Here is an 11,437-nt window from a genome sequence, read left to right as displayed (position 1 = left end):
GCTTGCTATAGCACCGTATCGATTGAATTATGAGCAAGAAGTGGATGTTGTCATATGGCTTTGTTAGGTACTAGCTTGATCACCTGTACCTCCACACTCCCATAATTATATTTGCCTCTTCTTACCCATTACCTCACATATCCATATATACCTCGGCATGTGTCATGGTCATTAGTTTGGTTGGAATGCATATGTACGGTTGTAGAGATTACTTTCATATTAGACTGCAAGCATCTTCTTATAGGTCGTAGTTAGGTGAGTGTCACTACAAAATGAATTCTTTCTATCTTTACATTATTCACCTGTGCTTATTTGAGTGATTTGAGCGACCCGTGAGAGTTCAATTTGATAAGTCTCTATAGTTGACGGTTCAGCATGTTTTTAACGACTCCATAACTCGTTTGCATGATTCATTTGCTAATTGATTGTTGGTTATTGCATTAAATTGGTTTAGGCTATTCAATTGTATTTCGCTCTGAGTTTGAACTCGTTCCTTTAGATCGAGTCTAGTTCTTGCTTGGGGACAAGCAAGGGTTTGGTTTGGAGAAGTTTGATGCGTGTCCTAAATATGTTGTTTTACGCCCTATTTTACACGCATTTCAGAGCTCATTTAAGTAGTTATTGCTACTATTCTCCCCATTTTGTCTACTTTCGTATTTTTATGTAATATTGCAGATTTATGCGGAAATGAGTAGAAATCGAGCCAAATCCGTCCCTAAGTACTTAGCATTGCATTTGACATGGAGTAGTAACTCGAAGAATGAGCTTGGTGCGCGTTTCAAGGCCTAAAGATAGCAAAAGCATGGGTGCGTACGAGTTTAACAAGCAAAGAAGCACTTCACATTATTGCAGCCTGCTTCAGATGGCAATATCTCTAGTTATAGAGCTGATAATCGAGTGATTCCAATTGGAGGTGAAAGCTTATCCTCTTAGCTTTCCAACGCCGCGTAGAACGCCTGATTTGACCAAGTAATGAAGAAAAGGCAGCTGTTTTAAGATCGGTGCGCGCTGCAGGAATCGACAGAATGCAATTCTGTACAGCACCCTTGGTCGATCGACTGACCTACATGGTCGATCGACCAGAGCACGACATACAGCAGCTCCTGTACAGCGCAAGTTGGTCGATCGACTGATGCTTATGGTCGATCGACTGAACAACGGGTCTGACGCAAAATAAAAGATCGAGGAAACTCAAGCCCATTGTGTTTAGGTTTTGATAATAAGTGTTACGTATATTTTCTATATAACGTAACCTAGAATATGAGATTAAGGATTCAGTTTGTACTAGTTCTTCAGCCAGTTTTCCAACATTCAATAATTAGGGTTTTCAATACTATTTCGTACAATTACTTTTGCATTCGGTTCCTGGATCTCTTGCTGCAATTCCAATCGGTATTCTTCTGCTAATAATTCAGTTTGTTTTATTATCGTTTTGTAGGATAGAATTGCTAGTTAGTTTCCCAAAACCAATTCATCGTTTATGTTAATTGTTTGTTCTATTATTTCAAGCATGAATTCTTCTGTCTATTTTATTAGTTTTATTATTGTTATCGTCCTTAGTATGAGTAGCTAAATAGTTTGTGCTAGGATGTAGGGGAATTATGGTGTAGGCGGCAATATAATGAACACGGCCTGATTCGCGTGTTGGCCGATCGACCGCCATGCCTGGTCGATCGACTGGCCACGTGGGGTTTTATTTTCGTTTTAATTGTTTTAATTCTTTATTCGACGAATCGAGTGCACACGACTAGTTGAATGTTTAGGATATGACTGACCCATTAGATCGAGAGATAGGGACAGTTGTTAGATCACCAATTAAAATGACTAAACTATGCTGAGATCGAAAGATAGGTAAAGTTTAGACCGTAAATCACTTTTCAGGACGAAAGTTAGTATTAGTGTTATTAGGGACTTATAGCGAGATCGAAAGATGCTATTTGTTAAGAGTGGACCGAGAGGACCTCTTTATTTTCCGCCTCATGTGTTTGATTTAGACCTGTTTAGTATGCTGCCGCCGAAACTATAACAAACCGACCATCCTAGTACCCCTTCTTTTATCTGTTTTAACTGTTTATTTAGTTATTTGTCTTTATTTGCTTTTAGTATAGACCAAATCAAATCAATCCCCACTTTTGTTACCTTAGACTAAATTAGACAATTAGAAATTACATTCGCCTCCTTGTGGTTCGACCCTGTTACCACTAGCCTAGGTTAGTTTTAATAGGAGATTATAAATTTTATTTTTGGTACTCACAACGACGGGTATCAGTGGTGATGCGGGCCATGCGGCCGACGATGTTAGTTAGGCGGCCGACGACGGCTGTTCTTAACGAATGGCAGATCTGGTTGAGGGAGATGAGCGTAAGGACAGAACGAAGGGTTATTGTTCATCACTTGTTCAGTAGAAAAAATGGAGTTTGCAACTTAGGTTTAATGTTGTGTTTTGTTAACTTAGACTGGGTTAGAAGAGGCTGGGGACACAGGATTAGGTTTTACTTTTTTTTTTTTGAACTTTATTATTTTATTATTTTAATAATAAGTTTAGATAACTGTGAATATAAGAAGCGTTCTCTATTTATTTATTACATAACGCTCACTTCAGGAAAGCGTTCTCTTTACTGTCAGAAAATGGTTCTTTAACTTAATCGTTCTCTATTATGTGTTATTTATTCTTGTTTTTGTAGTAGTGCCGCAAGCAAGCCTAACAATACTCAGAATCCTTTTGGAGTTCTGATGATCATAGATGAAGAATCCACCTTGGATTGTTCACACCTCATTTCTCCAGTCGACGATGAGATTCATGCAGTAGAAGATGAGGGCAGTTATTCCACCATTTCTCCTACCATTGCCGATTTTATCGCATGGGCAAAGGGTGTAAGTAGGCAAGTTTCAGAACTGGAAGCTGTAGTGGCATCCCTACACAATCCAAGCAATACACCCAAAGGAAACATGCCGTTGGCTCCAACTCTATCTCAAGAATCTACAATGCAAGAAGTAATCGCAGTAGTTGACAATCTAGTCGAGCAAATAGTCAGTCTAGAAGCTGAAATCATTAGGTTGAGAGAGCTCAGTATCGTCAGCGGAATATGGGCAGACGACGATGAAGACGAATATTTCACAGAACACTATCTAGTCAAGGTTAGTGAGGATATAGTCAAGGCTAGCGAAGATCAAGATATAAACCACCTTACTCGCTCAGGACGTCCATATCAAAATGTCTCTCAAAACGGTCCTACTGTTAATGGTTCAGTTACTAACACTAATGTCATCACACCAAATGATGGCAAAGATACATCTGTTGACCATTTACTAAAACAACTGCAGAAGAAAAAGGTTGATCTTTAAGTCTGGCAGCTAGTTGCAAGTTTATTTCCCCATCGCCAAGCCTTACTGCAAGCATTGGCTAAACTGAATGTAGCGCATGATTCTACACCTGACGACATAGTCAACCTAGTCTTACAAGACTCAGTTAAACTAAGTAACCCAGTTACTTTTTCAGATGAGGATTTGCCTCCTTTCGGCGCCAATCATAACCTCGCTCTATACATTACAGTCACATGCTTAAAGAAGAACGTACCAATGACTTTGGTGGATGATGGCTCAACAGTCAACGTCATACCACTAAAGACAGCATACAAGTTGGGCATGAAAGAATCAGATTGGACTCATACCAACCAAGGTGTTCGAGCATACAATGGAACACGACGTAAAGTAGTAGGGCTAATTAACCTTACTATAGCCACGGGACCAATCAAGCGAAAGGTTAATTTTCAGATAGTGGACATCGAGGCATCCTTTAATATACTTCTGGGAAGGCCTTGGATTCACACTTCCAAAGCGGTAACATCCACCTTGCACCAGAAGATCAAAATTCCTCTAGATGGCAAAGTAGTGACGATCACTTCGTCACCTATCAAGGCTGTGATAGAGAAAATGTCAAGCAACCAAGTAGTCACAGACCCAGTATACGAGCTTGGGGGATTTCAGAGCATAAATCTTGTAGAGAGCGAGCTGGCACCTCTATACTTCAACCCGTACTCCAATTTAGTGGTCAACCACATACTTAAGTCCCAGGGATACTTCCCAGGAATGTCATTAAACCCTGCCAAGAAGTATACCTTTGCACCTTACAAAGAAGGAAACTCTCAAAGGATACCATTAGGTTTGGGATACAAACCCACGAAAGCAGAAGCCTTAGAAATGCTTACTCAATTCCAAAACCGTAAGGACAAAGGAATCAAGATGCGGTCCTCTCTCCCTACCTTAAATGGATACTTCGTCAGGGAGGGGAGTCAGGAATACTTTCACGGGTTTCCCGAACCTTGGCATTATAAGGGAACACGACTAGCTGAAATCGAGGTATTCCACGATTGCTACTTCATCCCTTCAGAAACGGTCCCTACCGTCAAAACTCGTCAAACACCTTGTTTAGACGAACAAGCTGTTAGCCTTCTGTTTGGAGAAGAACGATTTGTCAGAGCAGCGCAGGATGAGATCATTACCATGATACTTCAAGTTGACCATTTCAACCCAACAGCACTAATTACCGACGACACCAGTTCGAATCAGCAGAAAGGATGGAGAAAGTCGATCAAGTAGACTAACAACCAAGGAAAGCTCTTCAAGGTCACTACCGGAGAAGGAGAGATGTTCAAAGGAGAACCCGAAGACAACAAATTCGAGTCAGAGTCGGAGTCAGAGTCGGAATCAGAGTCTGAGTCTAGAGAAGTCGCTAGAGAGTCTTCTTCTATCGTCACTCCTCATCCCATTGTTTCTCCTAGCATAGCATCGCATAGTAACAACAGCTTGGGGAATGTCCCAGCAGCTGTCCCTTTACCGCCACTGACTACTGAACATATAGCTTCTTTGTTTCAACTCTTTTCAAAATTTAATATGAATAAATCGGATTCTGCTTACTCCTTGTGTTTTTCTGAATGCAATTCTATTTACGATGATAATGAGGATGATCTTAACCCAAACTCAGTCGAATTACCTCCTTATATAATTAAAGAAATACTACAAGAGGGGGAAGGGGCACCAGTTATAGAGAACACCGAACCCATCAACGTAGGAACCGAATTAGAACCCCAAGAACTTAGGATATGGACGACCCTGAACCCAACTGAAAGGGCCAATTTCATCGACATCCAACACGAGTTCAAGGACATTTTCGCTTGGTCTTACAAGGACATGCTAGGGATCGACAGGGATATTGCAGAACATCGAATTCCAATCAAACCAGGTTTCAGACCTGTAAAATAGAAGCTTCGTCGGATGAGGACTGAGTGGGCTCTTAAAATCAAAGAAGAAATCGATAAGCAATTCAAAGCCGGGTTCATCAAAGTTTCCGAGTGTTCAGACTGGGTGGCTAACATAGTCCCCGTACCCAAAAAGAATGGGCGAATCCGAGTTTGTGTTGATTTCAGAGACTTGAACAAAGCGAGTCTCAAGGACGACTTCCCTCTACCACACATCGACATATTGGTAGATAATACAGCAGATCACGCGTTATTATCCTTCATGGACGGGTATGTAGGGTATAATCAGATTAAAATGGCCATAGAAGATATGCATAAGACAGCCTTCATCACTCAGTGGGGCACATATTGTTATACAGTTATGCTATTCGGGCTAATCAATGCGGGAGCTACATATCAACGCACTGCGACCACATTGCTACATGACATGATGCATAAAGAAGTAGAAGTGTACGTGGATGATATGTGTAACACCCCCATATACCAAGGAGCCTTAACAAGACCTTCCCTAGCATATAAAGGGGTTACCATCTCGGTTGCCCGAGGAAAGCAATCATCAAAAGTCGATAAAAGAACGTTTATAATAATTTTACAAGTGATTGACCAAGCTACTGATATACATAATACAACTCAACAAATATTATGAAGACTACTCCTGTCATGACTCGTGAAGACCCATCCCGCCAAGACTCCAGCTACCATCCAAAACATCACCTGCTAAGACTGACTGCTCACCATAAGGGATCACGACAGACACAATAGAAGCAAACAAGAAAACAACCACACAAGGTCAGTACTGCGGACAATATAGCAACAACAGCAAACTCACTACAGACACAACAGAACGCACACACAAGCCACAACACTCCAATCAATCATCGTCACCGACTGTCCACTGGACCAGCCCTACCAGTGGGGGACCACAGCCGTACCCACCAAATTCCCGCTCATCAAACCGAGCGATAAACCCTGACCCATTAATGCGCACATCCCCTCCGGTGGCGGGTTCCACGGAGGGCGAAACTAGGGCGTGAAGCCACTCCCGCAAGTGACTCCACTCAGCCGAGGACGCACCTTGAGAACCACAGACAATCAGTCACAGCCAGCTGCATCAAAATAACGACAACAACAACAACAACAACAACAACAACAACAACAATAACAACAACAACAACCACAACAACCACAACAACCACAACAACCACGACAACAACAACGACAACAACAACAACAACAACAACAACAACAACAACAACAACAACAACAACAACAACAACAACAACAACAACAACAACAACAACAACAACAACAACAACAACCGACACCCTAAACAACCAACAGAAACTGAGTAGGCGAACCTACCTTTAGCCAATCGCAGCGATTCCTTGTTCAATCACATGACATCAACCAAGCAAGCAAAAACCCTATACAAACAACATAAACACCTATTACTACCACCACAATCCTACAAGGAAAAACAACGACAAAGATGATGATGATGACATACCTACGCATCGTATATCGGCGTCAAGACCGCTACCCGACTCAAGCAACCTATCCCCAAGGCACAAGCATCCTAAAAGGCTCCCATGGAAGGAATTAAGGTGAAAGGAAGGAGGGAGGCGACATCTAGGTCTGAAGAAAAGAGGCGGAAATGATTTGCGGTTCTATCAAAACACGATTATAAACCCTCGCTGTAAAGACGTTACTCGATCGAGTGACCAACTTACTCGATCGAGTGGCCCCTACTCGATCGAGTACCCAAGCTACTCGATCGAGTAACCTCTATTCGATCGAGTACCACTCATTCTCAAAGTCTATCATGACACAAGGCATCTCTTGTACGAATTCCTAAAGACTATCACACGCCCCCAAGGTCGGTCAACGTTGGTCAACGGGTCCCTAAAAGAACGGGTATTACAGTCTTCCCCCCTTAAAAAGAACTTCGTCCCCGAAGTTCGACTCATCCTCCCCCAAACCATACGTCAAGGAACCAAGGTCGACAACATCGTTTACCCGACACAGGTCAACAACTCTCTAGAAGTATTATCCCACTACGTATGTCCATCAAACATCATCATCATCACTTGTCCAACACACATCACATATTCAAGTCCCGAAGAACCACTACTTGAATTACCGAACACACAACACGCACCAACTCGACTATCGCTTATACAACTACACCGAATACGCAATTACCAGACTATGCTATCACTGGCCAACAATTACCAACACAAAACATACAACACAACGGTCCTATCATAGATTCACAACAATGTATGATTCATAGCCGCATAACGCAAAACCACTGATGACGACCCCACTACTGCTCATGACATCATATTCTCATTATATAATGACGAATGATTACTAAAATAAGGTACAACGACATGTCATCTTGTTCGACAATTATCGACAATTATTCACTCTCACGCACTAGTGGAAAAACCCTATATTGCGTCAGTTATAGAAGGCTTTTTGCGTCGGTTCCCGCCTGACATATATCGAGGGGACGTATTTGCTTTGCATCAGTTGTGGAACTGACGCAGATGCTTAACATTTGCGTCAGTTATTCTCAAACAAACGACGCAAATGGTAACCTTTTTGCATAAGTTTCTGCTACATAACTGACGCAAAAGCCTATGGAACTGTTGCGTCAGTTTTTCACTTAACTGATATTTTTGAACATTAGTTTTAGCGCCAAATAGGGTAACTTCTTGCGTCAGTTGTCTTTAGAGCCGATGCAATTGATATTTTGTTTTAGGGCCAATTTATATTTCTCATTTGCATCATTTCTTTCAAGAACCGATGCAATTTACTAATGCTTTTTTTATATATAAAAATTTGCTACCGAAATTTAGCACCTCCCCATAAAACTCACAATCCGAATACCAAAACTTACACAGTATAAAAAAAAAACATTCAAAATCATTTAATTTAAAATAATATATCCTAATTATCAATTTACATTGCAATCCTTTTTCATTAGGAAATAAATACTCTAAAATCTATACATACACATTTGCTACAAACAAAAGACATAATTATTACTCAAATCAGTACAGTATTTGGTGAATTGCCTTACAAGTGCTCGAAACTCTAAGTAGTACCACCCAGCCTTCTTGACAAGAACCAAGAATCATCTACAGGGAAACAACAGCTTGAACTAAGGCCTCCTCAGCCTCAGATTGAGCAAGCCTTGTACAACTCCAATTTAAACTGTCACCTAATTTAAACAAAAGAAAATTGTTTTTATGTTGTGAACAATGACAACATGTTAGGTACCTGATATTTCGCTTCTCAGCATGTTCTCTTTCTTCCATGCTTGACTCCTTGAAAAATCTCTACAATACCATAAATAAAACCATCATGGCACAATGTGCACCAGACTGCCCTTTAAAGAACCTCGTGGCACAACGTCAGGAAAAATCCACGAGTGAAAGAAATGACACATAACACATTAAAAGGCAAAACCCTATAATACACCTAATAAGGTCCATGTTATATCCTTGGCTGATTTTCATTTCTCTTCTCATTCTCCATTTCAATTCCTATTTAACACCCAATGCAATACAGCTTACAACTACCAACTACATGTTCAACCCATGAGGACCAACAATTACCAAAATTCGAAAAAATGAATGCATGAATAAATAACCAAGACATAAACAAGAATGATAAGGGTAGATCGTTCAATAACTATACAATGAGATTGAAATACATTTCACGAGTTTGAAAAAGCACAAGGCATAAACAAATAAGCTACTCCTTCACAAACTTGAAAAAGCATTAGGCACAAGCATCTCACCTAAATAATATCACCTTTAATGACAGTCATTAATTGTAGAATCGTAAAAGAAGAAACATGCTAACATGCCAAGACGTAAAGAAAATGTCAAATTCAATTTAGAAGGAAAACCTTATATCCATAATTTTATGAATCCTCCCTGAAGCAGCAAACCACTTTGAACCTGCATCATATATCCATTATTAGAGTCAAAGATCATATACATTACCCACTACAAAAATCAAGCACCAAACAAATATACAAATCCTGTAAACCTTAGTATAAGTGCAAACAATCTCATTTTCAAAGCTTCTGCATTATAGGAATAAGACCATCTTTACTACATTAGCTGACCTCATAATTGCAAACAGCCACACGAACTGACTCTTCTTCATTTTGTCATTCGCCTCGCTTTTAATATCTGTTCTACAACCTGAATTAACACTTTCCTACACAGCAACATGAGTCTGATAAGTTCTTCATACTTGGAAGCAAATGATATTATTGCTTCACCGAGTTAATGTTGATTGTTGTCTGTTCAACACTTCACAACAAACATGTTAACGCTTTAGTTGGTTAATCGAGGAACATTAAGGTCCAAGCAAGTAACATTAAGGTCCTAGCAAGTCCTAGATGAATACAATGTCAACAAAAGAAAGCCAGCCTAAAATATCAACCTATTTGATCATTACCCAAAGATGCACTATCATCATTCTTCATCTACCACTTTCAATGTCATCTTCTACTGCATTGCATCGTCTGCAATCAAAATCAATGCACTAAAATGACAGTTCAACTTTTTCAGACGGGTCAATCTCAGACAAGGTGATTATAACAATAGCTTTATCCAAATAACAATTGAAAACCGAAAAATAATGTTTTGAAGAACAAGTTACAGGATTGAAGCTTCAGACAGAAAGATAGCTCATTCTTACTGACAAGATTACGCCAAATCGTCTAAATCAAAAATATCTAGCAATGTAAATAAAGTCTAGCGCCACACTATCAAATTCATTTGTATGCAAGGAGATTCCTGAATCGTCAAACAAGTGAGCAATCATGCAAAAATGCTCAAAAATGAAAAAAAAGTTAGACAATACAGAACCCAAACAGATTAAACAAAAGACATTTAGAACCAAAGGTGAACCTAAAATTGTTAATTTGCCTTGTCAAACTCATCATGAGCACACATTATCCAACTACATAAAAAACAGCAAACTTAACACTTAATATTCCATTTTTTACCGAAGATTCAAGCGAGTCATTTCATACCTTTCGCATTCGGTCGGGACAACTTTCTTTCCTTCTTCGTCTGGATCTGGTTCATCTGGCATCCGCGACATAGGGCAGCGAAAATCACAAAAATGTCTCACTATATGAATTTATTCCAAACTAGACGATTCAAGATGATAACACGATTCATAAATACGATAAAGACAAACAACTAACAACGAATTGATAAACACACAAATAAATTTACATTCAAGTAAAAAACATAATAAACAATAAACATACTTGAAAGAGAGCAGCACAATGTTGATGTTCAAGGGCAGCGATGGATTGAGCGACGACAGCGACGACAAAAGGAGGGAGCAGCAGCGCTTGTGCATTAGATATTAAGTAATTAGGGTTTATTGGGTGATCAGGGAAACGATAACAAAGGACACGGTACAATGGTGGTGGTGGTGGACTGGTGGTGGACTGTGGTGGCGCGACGATCGAGCAGACGAATAAGGCTTGGTGATCGGTAGAGGAAGAACAAGGGATGAGTAAATTGAGAAATGAAGGGTTTTTTCTTTGATCACCAAGCCTTGTTCTTTTTTTAAGAGGGTGCGAGTCGTGCGACTATACGAGTGTATAAGAGTTTTTTTTTTTTTTTTTTTAATTACTATCGTTTGCATCGGCTTTAGGAACAATTGACGCAAAAACGCAATATCAAATAAGTCGGTTTAGTAAAACAACTGATGTATTTGATCAAATACATCGATTCTGCCGAGAACCGACACATTATATACATCAGTTTCTTCCAATAACTGACGCATTAAGCTTTTCTATAGGGCGAAATTGCATTCCCGCCAAAAGTGAGTACTTTTTGCGTTGGTTTTTTTAGAACCGACGTAATTCAATTGACGCAATATGGGTTTTTTCTACTAGTGACGCAATTATACAATTCCCACAATAAAACTATTAAAACAATTATAACTCATATTTTAAATATAACCGAAATACTATAAACATCGCAAACATACTGCAAAATTGCTATAATTGCGGCCTTTTTTTTTGCGTCATTACTCTTCCCCTCTAAAAAGGAACTTCGTCCCCGAATTTCACCATCAAACTACTTCCCAGTTCCTTAACCCGACACTTATCGCATCTTGTCCACATTATT

The 11,437-nt window shown here is 39.8% G+C and overlaps 1 long non-coding RNA gene across 9 annotated transcripts; it reads right to left on the bottom strand.

Moving 5' to 3' along the window:
• Positions 1–8,171: 8,171 nt before the first annotated feature.
• Positions 8,172–10,900, bottom strand: LOC141647742 (uncharacterized). 9 transcript variants are annotated; one of them, XR_012545810.1, is made up of 6 exons: positions 10,564–10,896; positions 10,321–10,375; positions 9,741–9,807; positions 9,403–9,497; positions 9,181–9,232; positions 8,172–8,605 (listed from the first exon to the last, which is right to left on the bottom strand). It is a non-coding gene; the product is annotated as an uncharacterized LOC141647742 (long non-coding RNA). The 9 variants fall into 9 exon arrangements; XR_012545808.1 differs by lacking the exon at positions 9,741–9,807 and having other exon boundaries at positions 10,564–10,900; XR_012545812.1 differs by having other exon boundaries at positions 8,172–9,232; positions 9,726–9,807.
• Positions 10,901–11,437: the final 537 nt, after the last annotated feature.

The sequence above is a fragment of the Silene latifolia genome, chromosome 3, assembly GCF_048544455.1.
Source record: "Silene latifolia isolate original U9 population chromosome 3, ASM4854445v1, whole genome shotgun sequence".
Lineage (NCBI taxonomy): Eukaryota > Viridiplantae > Streptophyta > Magnoliopsida > Caryophyllales > Caryophyllaceae > Silene > Silene latifolia.
Note: the sequence above shows the minus strand (reverse complement) of the source record. Positions and strands in the feature narration are given on the sequence as shown.